Raw genomic sequence first — 16,546 nt, 5'->3', positions numbered from 1 at the left:
ATCACCGCCGCTATTCAAGCAGATGCCTCCTGATACATATCTGTTCAAGGGGGTTATTGTGCAACCATCTTTAGTGGTGGCGATGCTTGTGTCGGCTACTAAGGCGACCATTAAGATTCAAAGGTACCGATTACTGGGGCTATGAAGGGGAACACAACGAAATGGTGGCCTTTCCCTGTCCATGTTCATGCTTATCAAGATGTGTGAGATTATCGCCAGTGGGGTGAGGACTGACAAGAGCTTCAAGGAGGTGCATCTCAACGTTATTGCCAAGAAGGTCTTTGAGTTCTATGGCACAAAGGTGACCTCAACCCCAAGTCTACAGCCACCTCATGAAGTGGAGAGCCAAGTGGATCCATGTGTCCAAGCTCAAAGACCTCAATGGTGCACAATGGGATCAGGAGACCTTCATGATCTTGTTGGAGGCAGAGCACTACCAAGGCTACATCGTCGTTAGCAAGCGTACCACTTGTTTCACTTAATTTTGCTTCTGTAGCATGCCAATCAAACTAACAATGATATGTTTCTTGCTTAGGACCACCCCAAGGATGTTGAGTTTCTCAACACTCCCATCCAAAATTACTCTCATATGCAAACCATCTTCTCCTAGGATCTGGCTACCGACAAGCATGGCATGGGCTTTAGCAAGCCTCTTGGTTCACCTATGCCTGAGTATCCGAAGACCCAGGAGTCAGAGACCATCATCCTCGATGGCCCTAATAAGGTTGCTGCTAGTTGGTGATCATTGACCTGTTCATGAGAAAAGAGGACGATGGGCAACTTAATGGAGGAGGATCTCATTGTATTTCCAGCATGACCGATGTCATGAAGGAGGTAGCATCCGCCATCAGGGAGCACCCTTCCCTCTACAACGCTGTCATGAACATGGGTGGCTTTTGTGAGGAGGCTTTGATGGCGGATCTTAGCCATCTGTTGTACAAATAGGGCACAAGGTATTGGGTTCGTTGGGATGGGAGAGCAGCATAGGACCATCTTGCTTAGGACCCGGTTGGGCAAGTGCTACTACTAGTGCTAAGGTCTCATGGTGGTGACAGTGTGCATGATGATGATGTACATTTTGTGGTAGATAAGGATTTACAACACTTGTTGGCCTGTATATATTGATGACTTGGTATATACTGACCCCTCATGGTGATGGTGAACTTGCGGTGGTAGGATTAGACCCTCTTTTGAATGTGGTGGTAGGATGACACCATAGTAATTAGGATGACTTCTGCTACTTTTTAGTTATATGATCATGCATGCCTATGTTGGTTTTGTTCCATATGTTTGTGTTGCTTTGCATGCTAGTTGAATTTTCGCTCCTATGTCTTGGTTGACGAAGTGATATGTGGTGTACTCATGAAAGGTTCCATGACTCTATGGTTCATGACAAACATACCATGAACAAATGAATGCTTACAAAATTATTTGTCGCGGAGGGTTTAAGACTAGGCAGGAGGAAAAATATGATTACTCCAAGTTCGTGCTCAAAGTGAAGAGTAATCATGAAGCAGGCAAGGGTGCAGGTCAGATCAGTTGTTTTGGTTGAAGCACTCCACTTCATTGTTATTGTGGTGTTACTTCTATCATGTCATAATAAGTAAGAGCATTGATTATGGTGGTAGCAGATGGTAAGCTCATCACACTAGGATACAAGGTTACTATATTTAGCCAAATGTGTGCAAATCATGTGTTTCGTTTCATTTTGTTAGTTTTATTAGGTTTTTTTCCTGTTTTTCCTTTTCTCTTTCCTTTTTTACTTACTTTTTCATTTATAAAAGTCGGGTAAATCTGTAAATTTGTGATTATGCTTTCGAATTGGTAAACTTTTTGGAATCCTAGATTTTCCTAAAATTCATGAAAAAAATTGTAATTCGGATTTTTTGAAATCCAAGAAAAAATTTCAAGTTCAGATTTTAAAAAAAATCATGAAAAATTTACAAAAATTGCAAACATTGTTTAACTCATGGAATTTTTTAAAAATTGGCAAAAATATCAAAACTACAATCTTTTTAAAATTGGTGAATATTTTTTCCTGATTCAAGAAAAAACTTGTTTTCTTCAAATTCTTGATTGTTTTCTGAATTTGTGTTTTAAAAAACAGTAAACCATTTTAATAAATCCATGAATATTTTAAAAAAATCATGAACATATTTTTAAATTTACCAAGATTTCCAAAAAAATAAATATATCAAAAAACCTGAGCCCGTTTTTCTTTTAGCAAGCAACAACTGTTTCTTTAAGCCAGCGCCAGGGGAAAAACAGAGAGAGGCAACCACATGGGCGGAGCGAGGCAGGCAGCGCTATTGGGCCTGTCCCATAGCACGTTACATCGAATGCAGCAACCATGCATTCACCCCTAAAAATAGGTGCGTTTGCTTAACATTTTGCGAGGCAAGGATGTGTCTAGTTCGTAGGGAGATGGCGATTCCTATTTGACACTTCACGTGCCGCTGACTCGGAATCGAAACCTGCGACCTCCCTCACCATGGTGCCTGTTGTAACAACCCGGCCACCCAGCGGGATATGGTAACGTTCCACTTTTTCCTTCTAATATTCTTTCTTTTTTCCAGTTTTCCTTTCTCCTTTTTTATTTCCTGTTTTTTCCTTCTTCCTGGTTTGATGAATTTGTTTTGCAAATAAGTGAACTTTTTTTGAAATATGATGGAGTTTTTTAAAATTCCATGAACTTTTTTTGAAATTGATGCACTTTTTTTCAAATTTGTGCACTTTTCAAAATTTCATAAAACTATTTTGACTCTTTTTAAAAAAATAAATTAACGTTTTTTCATATTGATTATTTTCTGCCAAATTGGATGAACTTTTTTCAAACTCAATTATTTCTTTTCAGAATCCATGAATTTTTTCCAATATTTGGATGAACTTCTGACAAACAATGATGAACTTTTATTCAAAATCGATGAACTATTTTTCAAGATTGATGAACTTTCTTCAAGTTTGCGAACTTTTTTGAAATCGATGATTTCTTTTTAATTTGTGAAATTCTTCAATTGGTGAACTTTTTTAAAATTCGTGATTTGCTGTGAAATCTGTGAACTTTCAAATTTTCTTCATATTTTTTTCTCAAAAAGAACACGTTTTTCTCAAAGCTGTATGTAGTAAATAGCGTGGCTACACTCATTCTTAAAATGCTTGCATTGTAATGATTCACTAAAGACTGCTTCATCTAGTGGTTAGTCAATAGCCGCTGCAGCTGAACGGCCCGAGGTCGAATCCTCTCGGGAGTATAGGAGCCACATGCGCGTCTACCTCAAGGACGTCCTAAGTTAGTCGGCCCATAATCACGTCAGTACATGTACATGTTTTATTCCAATTTTCGTTTTTAACTTTATTTATATTTTCAAAAACTATAAATACATATATTTCCACCATGAATTTCAAAACTATTAAGATGGCGTAGTTTTTTATTCGTTTAATTTAAAATAAAATGTCCATAGCATAAAAAAATGTCTAGCACATCAAAAAAATTATTCATATAAAATATGTGACATTAAAAAATGTAAAATAATGTTTGCATAACTAAAAAAACTATTAACACGTCTAAAAAATATGTTTGTAATTTTTTAAAAGTGTTTACAATGTAAAGAAATGTTTACACATTGCGTTTTTCGAATAAAATGTATCATTCAAGAATATGTTTCCAACATGTATTTGAAAACTGTTTAACACGTATTCAGAAAATATGCTCAAAAACATATATTTGAAAAAAAATCAAGTATTTGAAAATATTAAATGTGTATAAACAAATATGTATAGCAAAATTTTCAAATGTGTATGAAAAAATCGACATTGAAACATTTATATATTTGGAAATATATTAATCATGTATTTGAAAAATGTTAAACATGTATAATTGTTTTCCTGATGTATATGCAAAATGTACTCCTACAATTTGTACGAAAAATGTAGACATGTGTTGAGAAAAAAGGGAAAAATAAAAACAAATGGAATTGTTTTATTCCAATTTTCGTTTTTAACTTTATTTATATTTTCAAAAACTATAAATACATATATTTCCACCATGAATTTCAAAACTATTAAGATGGCGTAGTTTTTTATTCGTTTAATTTAAAATAAAATGTCCATAGCATAAAAAAATGTCTAGCACATCAAAAAAATTATTCATATAAAATATGTGACATTAAAAAATGTAAAATAATGTTTGCATAACTAAAAAAACTATTAACACGTCTAAAAAATATGTTTGTAATTTTTTAAAAGTGTTTACAATGTAAAGAAATGTTTACACATTGCGTTTTTCGAATAAAATGTATCATTCAAGAATATGTTTCCAACATGTATTTGAAAACTGTTTAACACGTATTCAGAAAATATGCTCAAAAACATATATTTGAAAAAAAATCAAGTATTTGAAAATATTAAATGTGTATAAACAAATATGTATAGCAAAATTTTCAAATGTGTATGAAAAAATCGACATTGAAACATTTATATATTTGGAAATATATTAATCATGTATTTGAAAAATGTTAAACATGTATAATTGTTTTCCTGATGTATATGCAAAATGTACTCCTACAATTTGTACGAAAAATGTAGACATGTGTTGAGAAAAAAGGGAAAAATAAAAACAAATGGAATTGTTTTTAGAGAACTGAAGAAAACCAATGAAAACCGAAGAAAAAGAGAAAAAAGTGTAGAGGACCAAAAAGACGCACCGCACACAGTGAAATAACCGATAGTAATAGGCCGGCCGTGTAGTGCGCTCCCCCAGAGGCCGGCCGTCTACCTCAAGGACGTCCTAAGTTAGTCAGCCCATAATCACGTCACTACCTGTACATGTTTTATTCCAATGTTCGTTTTTATCTTTATTTATATTTTCAAAAACTATAAATACATATATTTCCACCATGAATTTCAAAACTATTAAGACGGCGTAGTATTTTATTTGTTTAATTTAAAATAAAATGTCCATAGCATCAAAAAATGTCTAGCACATCAAAAAAAATTCATATAAAATATGTGACATTAAAAAATGTAAAATAATGTTTGCATAACTAAAAAAACTATTAACGCGTCTGAAAAATATGTTTGTAATTTTTTTAAAGTGATTACAATGTAAAGAAATGTTTACACATTGCGTTTTTCGAATAAAATGTATCATTCAAGAATATGTTTCCAACATGCATTTGAAAACTGTTTAACACGTATTCAGAAAATATGTTCAAAAACATATATTTGAAAAAAAATCAAGTATTTGAAAATATTCAATGTGTATAGAAAAAATTTCAAATGTGTATGAAAAAATCGACATTGAAACATTTATATATTTGGAAATATATTAATCATGTATTTGAAAAATGTTAAACATGTATAATTTTTTTTCCTGATGTATATGCAAAATGTACTCCTACAATTTGTACGAAAAATGTAGACATGTGTTGAGAAAAAAGAGAAAAATAAGAACAAATGGAATTGTTTTTAGAGAACTGAAGAAAACCAATGAAAACCGAAGAAAAAGAGAAAAAAGTGTAGAGGACCAAAAAGACACACCGCACACAGTGAAATAACCGATAGTAATAGGCCGGCCGTGTAGTGCGCTCCCCCAGAGGCGAGACGCAGCTCTGTCTCGCACTGCTAAAAGAAGCTCTCGCGCATTCCGCGCGCTACAGAAGGTCTCAGTTACAAGAATTCCAGCTTTCTCAAGAAAAAAAGTTACAAGAATTCCAGGTTGTATAGAATTACAGATATTTTTCATGGGCTTAGCTCGTGCTTCGACGATTTTCCTTTTTGAGGAAGTTCGACGATGGGTTTAACCGAGTTGACCTAAGTACCTAACCTCCCTCTCGGCTGCGCAGTTCACACGACAGCTAACCTCTCCTGCCTTGAACGTATCTCCCCCCCCCCCGCCTCCCGTGTCGCTCTCCCGAGGGCGACCTAGGGTTCCCTCGCGCCGCCACCTCCCCTCCTCCTCGTCGCTGCCGGAGGCGGTCGCCGGGGCCACCGCGCGGCTGCCTGTGAGGGCGGCGGCGAGGCCTCTGGCCGCTCCCTTTCGGTGGTGAAGGCCTGGATCTGAGGCGGCGGCCTCGCTGGTGCGGACGGCGCTCCCCCAGCGGCGGGGAGGGCTCGTCGGTGAGGTTGGACGGGTCCCCTCGGCTGCGCGGGCAGCGAGGTCCCGATGGGCGCTGGTCGTGGTGCGGGGAGGCTCCGGGCTCCCCTCGTCAGATCGGAGGCGTTCTGGTCCGCTCGTGACGCATGACCTCCGGCCACCTGGATCTCCGGCGTGCACGCGCCTGCTGATGTTGTGGCTGGTTCGGAGGTGGCGGCAGGGTGCTTGGCCGGGGGAAACCCTTGGCCGCCGGTGGCGGTCACGGCGTCGATGGCGTCCTGGACGCCATTCCCTCCTTGGTGGCCGCGCCGAGGCTCAACTTCCCCTGCCTCCCCTCTTCCCTTGCGCCCGGGTGAAAACCCTAGCCCCGGTGGCTAAGCGGCGGCGGCGCCACAGCGTCGTCACCTTCTTGAAGGCGCCGACTTGGGCATGGGGATGCTGGGCGTGCATGGCGAGCTTGTCTGGTTCCTGGTGGCGGCCCGTCTGATCTACTGCGTCGCAGCTCCGGGCAGGTCTGATGTTTCGTCCAGGCGGGTTGACCTTGGAGAGCTCTGATTATATCTCGTGGCTGCGGTGTTCCTCTTCCGGTCGTGTCTCCGATGGGGTCCTCGCCCTTCTGCAGCTTCCTGTTGTGTGTCGTGCTTGGGGCGTCGGCGACGCCTCTGCTACGGGTACACTGATGGGCGGTCGTTTGCTTACCTTCCTTACCTTGTACCTGCCGTGGTGGAGCGGTACTTCATCTTACACATTGATGGCGGCGGAGATCGGCGGCATGGCGCTATGGAGGCTTGGCGTCCGATGCGCGGAGATGGACTCGCGCAGAAGGAGGTAGTTGTCTGGCGTCATGGTGACATCGATGGCAGAGTGGCCAGACAAGGTAGAAGCCTCAGTATAATCTGAAGACGGACTTGTGGAAGATGGCTGCGACGACACACGAGTGCGTCTGGCCGGATTGTGCCCCAGACCGGGTATATGTGGCTCGGCTCGGGCTTCCAGTTTTTGATGTTAGGTTTAAGTGAGTGGTTTGGGTAGTGGCCCAGCTAGCATCCCTTCATCATATGGATAAAAGTAGCGGCATATGTTGTCAAGATGGTGGATTCAGGTATATTGTTTGTAATACTTTGTAAGGTCCTCGAGAATAATTAATAAAGTGGCCGTATGCATCTTTCAAATGCAGAGGCCGGGGGTCATCCTCCTTTTCTAAAAAAAATACCTAACCTAACCAAGTTTTCACTAGTCACTACCCCAGCACTCAGACTCTCTTTCAGTGGCAATTTTGATCGTCAACAGGTTTACTTTATTTTTTTCAAACAAGAATCAACAGGGTTACTTGATTTTCCTAAGAGGAGATCAACAGGTTTACAGTCATATTGCAGCACACTACCACCTTCAATCTCTTGGACGACAGACATGACACACTCGCCGGCGATGAACCAGCTTGTGATCTGTATATGACTATGGTGTCTAGTTCAGTACTGTACGCTGAAGCAGCGAAGCTCGTGCACAATGCCGGGCAAGTACGTTCCAAGTCCGGGCTACAAAATAACCAGTCGAATGCTATCCACTCCAGATCACTTCACAAGCGTGTTTTCCAAGAGATTGAATGCCTCTTGCTCCTGCCATCTCCTCAAAATGCTTCAAACTGTTATCCTCGGCGAACAAACCAGGTTACCACAGTATTGTTTTGAACGAACGGCACGACAGAAAGCTGCCTCTCCCCGATCCCGACGGAATTCCGAGTACCATATTCGTACAAGACGCACGCGGCATATACCTACTCTACAACATGCTACAGTCACCGCCCTCTGACCCTCTCTGTGTATAGTAGAGCGAGCCGGTCGCAGCGCAGCCCCTCGTCTGCGGTCTGCGCCGTGCATGCATTGCAGGAGCTCCCTGTTTCTTTCTACAGTGCCGCGGCAAGCGGAAATCGCCAATCATTGTACCGAAACCCATGTAGCCATGCGAGGCCGCGTCCGTTCGCATCGGTGCGTGTCCTCGCCGTCGTCGCGCGGCCTCGGCTCGGCGCACACGGACAGACTGAGAGCGGCCAAGCGAGGCCAGGGCCTGTCGCCCGCCCGCTGGCCGCATGCAGCCATGCAGGCTACACGCCTGCACGCACGTACTGGCCTTCGAGCGAGGGCCGGTCGGCTTGCATTTGCAGCGTGCACTTTGCAGTACCGTAGGCTGGGCCAGGACGCCTGTCGCTCTGGCTCTGGCTCCCTGCGTGCGATCGTTTGAAAATCTCCGGCCAGCCAGTGGTCAGTGGTGTCCTGTCCCGTCGCGGTGGAGTGGAGCCGCCGTAGTGCGCCCAAAACGCGTGCACGGCATGTGGCGTGGCGTGGCTGGATCGTGGCCGAGGGCATGCACATGCGTACATCAGTCGCGTACGCACGGCATGCATGGCTAAACGGAAGAAGACATGCTCTTCCTGGGGAGAAATCATCGATCGACCAGGCACGTCCGACGACGCGCGCACTCATGCGCCCATCGATCGATCAGACACGGCGGCACGCGCCGGCCGCCGGGTCCCCCCGCCGGTCCGGGAAAGGACGATGGCACACCAGCCGCAGGAGAGACGGGCGGACGGGGAGCCTCGGAGTCTGCGTTGCTCACAGTCGATCGCTTTACCCTATAGCCTGCGTGGCAGGCAGCGTGGGGGGCGCATGCAATCATGCACGGCCGGCCGGCCGGCCGGTCACCCAATGCCTGTGCGCCTCCGCGCGAGCAGCCGAGATCATCGATCAATCGAGCGCCGTGTGCCGTCACATCCGCCCATGGCGCATGCAGCGCCTGGCAGTGGCCGGCCGACACGATCGACCTATCCACGCCACGCCGCTTGCAGTGTGCGCACTCACCTAGTATCATCGTGCACGTACGTACGGGCAATGCAAGTGTATGCAAGCCACCAGTTTGGTTTCTCCCATGCGTTTATGTTTGTCGCGGCCCTGCCTCCTCGAGCAGTCAGTTCGTATGCTTTCAGGTGGGTGCTCGGTCGATCCATGCATCTGGCCAGCCGCCGGCCCTGTCGAGTGCCGAGAGGCCCCAGGCCAGGTCGAGCCGAAGGCCTCCTTTCTATCGTCAGACGTACCCCGACACCGACACAAGTTTCGAAGGCCATGCATGCATGCATGCATGCATGAACCGTTCGTCACTGGGTCACTTTCTGGCCGCGTACGTACGTGCGCTGCATGCATTGCACTAATCGCACGGTGCGTACCAGTGTTCCCCAGAATGCACTGCAGCACTTCTTTTGTGCTGCAATTGATCGATCGCGTACGTTGCATGAATATATTTTAATTAATGTGTTTCCGATGCCAGATCTAGCCCAGTGATTAGTCCATATAGTGATTGCAAAATGCAGTGTCTAGGAGGCACTTAGCCACGCTTAAATAGCCAAATGCCTCACCTAGGGTATAAGTAAAAGTCTAGACAGGGCAAACAAGAAACTGTGTACTCAAATAAGGAATCGTGCCATATTGCACTGATATTTCAAACGGGGCATATTTCAACGACAGTAGTTGGTAGTTAAAATATCGTTACACATATAATATGACGAATACACCATGATAGTAAAAACTATATTACCGTCTAGGTGGCTCTTAGGGCGCTTAAGCACCTCCTATGCACTAGCCGAAGGCCAACCACCTCGCTTACGCCTGCGCCTTTTCTAACCTTGTTGGAAGGAGTGCAAACTTCTAAAACATGATACAAAGAACATTAAAAAAATACATCTAGGTTAGTGCATCGTCTAGCGACACCTACAAATTAAGCACTAGAGTGAGTCGAAGGCGCACCGTCGACATCACCCTACCCTCATCGAAGCTAGGCAAACTTTGTTGTAGCCGGGCAAAGGTTGTTGCAGTTAGTGTCGTACCCATGAACTTTCCACGCCCCAGGGCAGCCTTTGAGCTACTGTGGGTATTGTAGCTACAATATAATACTGTTGCTATAGTCAACATTGTGGTTGCTTGCTACGCCCCAGGCCATGGCCCGGGCAGCCTGGGGCTTGTCTATTCCTCTGGTTGTAGTAGACTGTTGGGAAGTCGTCATGCTAAGTCCCATAGAATAGTGCATCAGAACAACAATCGTCGTTGATGAAGAGAAGTGTAGATCGGAAGAATCCAACTTGTAGACACATAAACACAGATGAATGAAGAATGGCTTCAATGGGATCCACCGAAGACAAGCGCCGACCGAATCCCAAGAGATCCGCCATAGAAAAACCTCCAGACGTCCTCCTTCAATGCTAGAAGCACCACCAGGACAATGGCTAGACTGGTAGAATCTTCAAAGAGCCGTCGCCGCCACGACTCTCTACTACTCCTATACTTAAAAAGAACATATAAGCTTCCCATTTTGCTTGTTCTCCCCTCCTTCCTCCCTGTTTTGATTTTCGCCCCCCCCCCCCCCCCTCATATCTGGTTTTTCTCCCATCGGTTTCCCCTAAAACCACGACTTAACTGCCCCATACCTAATTAACGTACAAAATTCATTTTTTTTATTTGTGAAGGCATTAGTTCCTACCAAAAGAGTGCTTACCATAAAATGAGAGGTAAATCACGGTCATTGCATATAAAAACTTACTGAAATTTTAGCGCGCAAATGTACAAACGATAGAGGTGCAGTAACAGGCTAACATACTAATTAAAATGTGTATGCTCCCGTTGCAACACACAGACAATTATCGAATTTTAAGAAAAATGCAGGATTCATACAAGTCGTAGGAAAGGAAGATAAAAAGCTGTGAGAGCAGAGTATTTTTGCCTCACGATAATAACAGCTCAACGACACAGATATATCCTAGAGAAACACAGAATGCACCGTACAGCAAACAAGTCATCGGATCATAAGGTGGCGTTCTGCTATAGTACAGCGTAACAACTCCACTAGTTCATGTCGACCAAAGTAGCGCCGGAAACACGTACGGCGAGCTCTACAGTGGCAACACACCGAGACTGCGACAACCGCAGCACAGTTTCTCGGCGCCAGCACCGCAGCAGGGTGGGTAGCTTTTGCCATGCAGGCGTACTGCTCCTTGGCACCGCAAATATGAGTACAGTACACTTCAAGCTCCCCGAAAACAAAACATAAAAGGCACTAGTAGGTACGTGCATCGTGCATGCATGAGCTAGCATTGAGGACGGGAACCGATCCATGCATGCAGATGCAGCCCGCCATGCACTTGGCCGCCGCGCTCTGCTTTGGACGTCGACCGAGCCGACTCAGAAATCATTTCCTAATCCCGATCTGAGGTGGCGCGCGCAAGGCTGGCGCTGCGTGCATGGCATAACTGAAGCGGCAGCAAAGACTAGCCATCGCCAGTTCCGCCACCAACCTCAGGCAGGCCGCCACCGCGACGCTAAATGTTGTCACGAGAAGTAAATACGAGCAGGCGACGGTGGTGGCCGGCCCCGCGGCGACACGGCATGATGACCCCCGCTCGCGCGCCGGCGCGAGCCGAACTGGCTGGGAGACCCATGCCATGATACCACATGATTGACCACCGTATCCGATCTTCCACGCATCTAGCAGTATACTCGGCAGTACGGCCGCATTGATGCCACGCATGATCCACACCGACCGAACCGATCCACGCACCGGCTTTCTCGGTCTCCGTTCAGATCTGTTTTGTTCCGCCACCCTGCGTCGCATTACACACGGGCGTAGTACTATAACTACACTCGCAGAGTCGCAGTGCGTACACGGTACACTGATCCCCTTGTCCGCTTGCCCCGGGAGGCTAGCTAGCTCGTACGCCCCATGATCGGCGGCCGGCAGGGGGCACACGCACGTACCATTTCAAATCTCCGTAGCCATGAAAGCAATCATAGAAAGCTGAGGTTTTGACTTGTGCGTGAAAGAAGCCGGGGAGGCAGCTAGTGGAAACACTACTGACTGATTTTCGAGGAGTGTAGTACGTTGCATTATCGCGAGGCGTACGGCCGCCTTGCATGCATCGTTGCGTTTAAACGGCGGTGCAATTGTTACTAGCAGCTTATCGTCCCTAGCTAGCACTAAGGTGTCAGGGCATCTCTAGCCGCGCCCCCAACAGATCTTCCTCAGGCGATTTTGTCGCGCCGACGTCAAAAAAACGGCCCAGTCGCGTCCCTAAAAGTCCGTTTTTTGTCGGCTCGGACAAAAACTGGTGCCGGCGGACCCAGGCCGAACCCGGCGCCCTGGGGGGGCACTTGGGGAGCCGGCGCAAGCGAAAAAAGCGCATGGGCCCGCCCTGGCGGCGACCCGAGGGTCTTTTCCCGCCGTTTCTTGACGCTTTTTCCTCGCATCTCTCCCGCTCGCTCGCCTTCCTCCCGCCATTCTCTTCCTTTCTCCCGCCAAACCCCCTCCAGCTCGCCTTCCAGTCGCCGCCATGCCGCCGAAGAAATACGCCATGCCGCGCGCGGCGGCAACCACGACTGGCACCGTGGCCTAGCCGAAGCAGAGGAAGCCGAGGGTGCCGCCATCGAAGCCACCGGGCATGTCGAGCGCCGAGCGGAGGGTGGAAGTTCAGCGACGCGACGCAGTCACCACCGACCGGCGGAACAGGGCCATTGCCAAGAAGGCCCGCGACAACGCGGCGCGTGCGGCAGCGTCTTCCTCATCGGTCGACCACGCGGGGATGATGAATCCACCCGCCGTCAGCCACGCCCAGTACGCGCCCTGGGGACAGCAAGGCGTCGGCTCTCCATGGGGATCGTCGTCGCCCGGCTACGCCGACGGCGACGCGCACGGGGGGTTCAACCCAAACGTGACATTCCCCATGGCCACCCCGCGACGCGCACACCCTCACCCGCCTTCGTCGGCGTGCAGTACCCTCCATACAACTACTCGCTGCCCGCCGCCTACGCGTCCACATCGACGCCCCATCTCCGACGTGGTCCGCTGCCCTTCTCGCACCTCGGTGACGCCGACGACACAGGAGCCGACATGAACGACATCATCGCGACAGGATCGACCGCGGCCGCCGCGTCTCCCGGGTTCGCCACCCAGGACGAGGTAGTGGATCTCAACGGCGACATAGAGGCCGAGCTCGGCTACGTCTACGGCGAGGACGCGCACGAAGCGCAGGAACCCGAGGAGGAGGAGGATGAGTCGGCTCCTGTTCCGATGAAGGGGCGCCAGAAGAAGAAGAAGAAGCAGGCGGCTAGGTCAGGCGAACCGCGCATCAAGTGGACGTCCAAGGAGGAGGAATGCATCGCCGAAGCACGGAAAGTCGTCTGCCTCGACCCGACCACCGGCGTGAACCAGAGCTTGGAGACGTACTGGGACCGCATCAAGGCCGAGTTCGACGAGCGGAAGCTCGTCGACCCGTACTTCAAAGGCGTCTGCATGCAGCGCGGCTCCAAGGTGATGGCGAACCATTGGGGGGGTATCCAGTTGGCGTGCAACAAATGGCATGGAGTCGTCGAGGAGGTCGCGGCTCGCCCGGAGAGCGGCGCCAGCGTTGAGGATCAGGTACGCACGCCGTTCGCCCGCATATCTTCGTCGGCTACGCCCGCCGCCCGTCAACTGTTTGTTCCTCCGCGCAGCTGCTGCGTATGTTCGCCATGTATCGGGGCGACAACCAAGACGCCGACTTCAAGCACCTCCACGTCTACAAGCACATTGACAAGTGCGAGAAGTGGGCGGAAGTCCGACGTGCCCTCGACAAGGTCAAGGGGACATACAAGCCGGACGCGACGACTCCGGGCGCGAGTGAGGGGCGGCCGGACGGTCACAAATTGGCAAAGAAGGGGAAAACGCCGACGCGGCAACCGCGCGAGTGCAGGAGTCCATCGAGCATTGCCTCGCCGAGGCCCAGGCCCGGGCCGTCCTACGTGCCATCAAGCTCGACCTGCTCCGGACAAACGTCGCCGCGAAGAAGAGGAACACCGACATGGCTTTTCTGATGGGCGGGGCGGACATGCTCCAGAGCGACGACGAGGAGCTCAGGGCGTGGTACATGGCGGAGCACGGCCTCATCCTGAATCAGATGCGGACGGCAACGCCGACGACGCCGACGACGCAAGCTCCCGCGCCCACGATCACACGGACGCCAAGCCCGAACGACGCCTCTACGTCGCCGCCCAGCAGTGCCGAAGTCGTGCCGACACAGCCCAGCACCGAAGCAGCTCCGACACCGCCGAGCCCGAGCACGCCGACTCCACCAACGCCTGGAGCCGACCCCGCCGAGTGAATCATGCACGCGAACTTGCGGCGTGCGACGCTCTGTTTTTTATAACGTCAGACTACGTCCGATCGCCGGATTTGTGGCGTCTTTTGAGGACGGGAACGACCAAGTTTTAAATTTCTCGCATCCTGGGGCCGGCGCTTGGGGATGTGACTGGAAGCTAGGTCGCCCCCAGGGGCCGAACTAGCGCCGGCACACCCCCAGGCCGCTCTATTTAGGCGCCCTGGGGGGCGAACGGCTGGAGATGCCCTCAACAAACATGCGTGCATGCAACGAATTCAACTCGACTTTTCCGCTGCCTGCATGCCTTTCCTGCCGCCTTGTCATAAGCTTTCAGCAGTCAAAATCTGCATTATTTTTGTGTGTTGGAAGTTTGGGACACTGTCAGGCTTGCATTAGCCCGCAGCTTTGAAACCAAATATACACTCTGCAGATGCACTAATTACAGGCGCAGAATTGATCTGCGCTGATTCCACCCACCCACGAGTTTGCCGCGCACGTTAACATATGTAGGCCAGCTTATATATGTAGGTGGGTGCGGCAGTAACTGCATGCACGCTCTAGCTCTACCAAAAACCTTGGACCGAATCATGCCTCGTGAAGTTCTTCGCGTTAAATAATGCCTCAACGCTATGTCACGAGTACTTTAACACGAGAGGGATCTCAACAAGGTGGAATGGCCCATGCATCAAATGGGTGGTAGCTGTTGGTAGGTCGAAGGTAAAATAGGGAGTCTCATGTTTTCATGCATCCCCAATATAGTCATATACATAGTAATGGATATGTTGTGGTTTCATAAAAAAAAGGAGATAAGTTTTTTTTATGAAAACGATTCAGATTTATTATGAAAATTCACCGGAAGTACGAAGTCCTAAAAGTTACATCAAGATATTGAGACCACCGAACGATCACCGCCGCCACTAAAAGGAGCCGCCAACGCGCCGCTGTCGCCGCTCCCCTATGGAGCCGGCTTGACCTTGTCGATGACAGCCGGAAAGTCTTCATGCATGTGCCCCTAAGGACTAGCATCCTAGAGCCGCAGTTGTCGTCGTTGAACCGTTGAATGGATCTGAAACACCTGACACCAAATTTCGCCACACGACGAGAAATTCTAACCTCACCGCTCCAAGGAGACGGCAGGAATCTACGCCGGAGCTCTGTCGACTATGTCCAGATGGACGAATTCGAGGAGAATCAGAGCACGAAATACAAACTTGAACAAAAAGCGCCGCCATCCACTCGAGCGCCACACCTGCGAGGACTAAAAAACTCTAACCTAAACTACTAACCGAAACGGAGGCACCGGGATTTCCCTCCCCACCACCGGACTCCGGAGCGTCAGGCGGAGGGGAGGCTAATCCACGGGCTGGCTGGCGAAGTATGGAGGGAAGAGTTTGCCCTAGCCGCCAAGGGAAGGAGATAAGTTGAGTTTAATATACTCAGCTGGAAGAAGAAAAATCCTCCTAGTTATACGTAGCAAATATTCTCTATGTTTGTATTTACTTTACATATTAGGTTTGTGTAAAGTGAAACTTTATAAAATTGACAAAGTTTATAGAAAAAAATACGAGTATTTACCATAACAAATACCCCCCTGTCTCAAAATATATCCAGAGACAAAGTTTATAGAAAATAATATGAGTATTTACTCTGCCTTATATATTTGAGACAAAGTGAGTATATATGACGTGAAAATGTATCCAACGATGAATCTAATGGTATTTCACCCGCAAAAAAAAAGAATCTAATGGTATTGGTTTGGTACTGTAGCAGTTAACAATTTGTTATCTATAGTTGGCCAAAATTAGCAAAGTTTGACTTAAGACAAAACTAATATTGAAAGTAAATAAAAACCGGTGGAGTAGAATATTCACATCTGAAATTTACTTCGAGTGCTCCTACAGAAAGGTACGAATGGCCTCTTTTGTTCAAAGGATAAATGGAGGAAAACCATAAGATAATATTTTTTCCTACAATGATACTATTCATACATTTGATTCAAAGGAATGTAGCCAAGAAAAAATGGAGAAAATTTCCGTTTGATATCCTATTCAAAGGAAAAAACACAAACATGAATTTTACAAATCCAATTGGACATTATTTTCAAATTCCTACGAACGAGGAACGAGACTATGATCCCCGCAAACCAAACTTGCCTCAGATTATCCAACTTTAGCTGAATCATGAATCCCAGATTTTGAAACTGAAAAGCCCAACACCACTTTTGATTCGACAATCCTCTGCTTACACGCATTTAATTCAAAAGTTGGTGCATGGCTGACCTA

The sequence above is a fragment of the Triticum urartu genome, chromosome 5A (assembly GCF_056163025.1).
Source record: "Triticum urartu cultivar PI428250 chromosome 5A, HENAU_Tu73, whole genome shotgun sequence".
In the NCBI taxonomy this organism is placed as follows: domain Eukaryota; kingdom Viridiplantae; phylum Streptophyta; class Magnoliopsida; order Poales; family Poaceae; genus Triticum; species Triticum urartu.
This window is presented reverse-complemented; position numbering follows the sequence as displayed.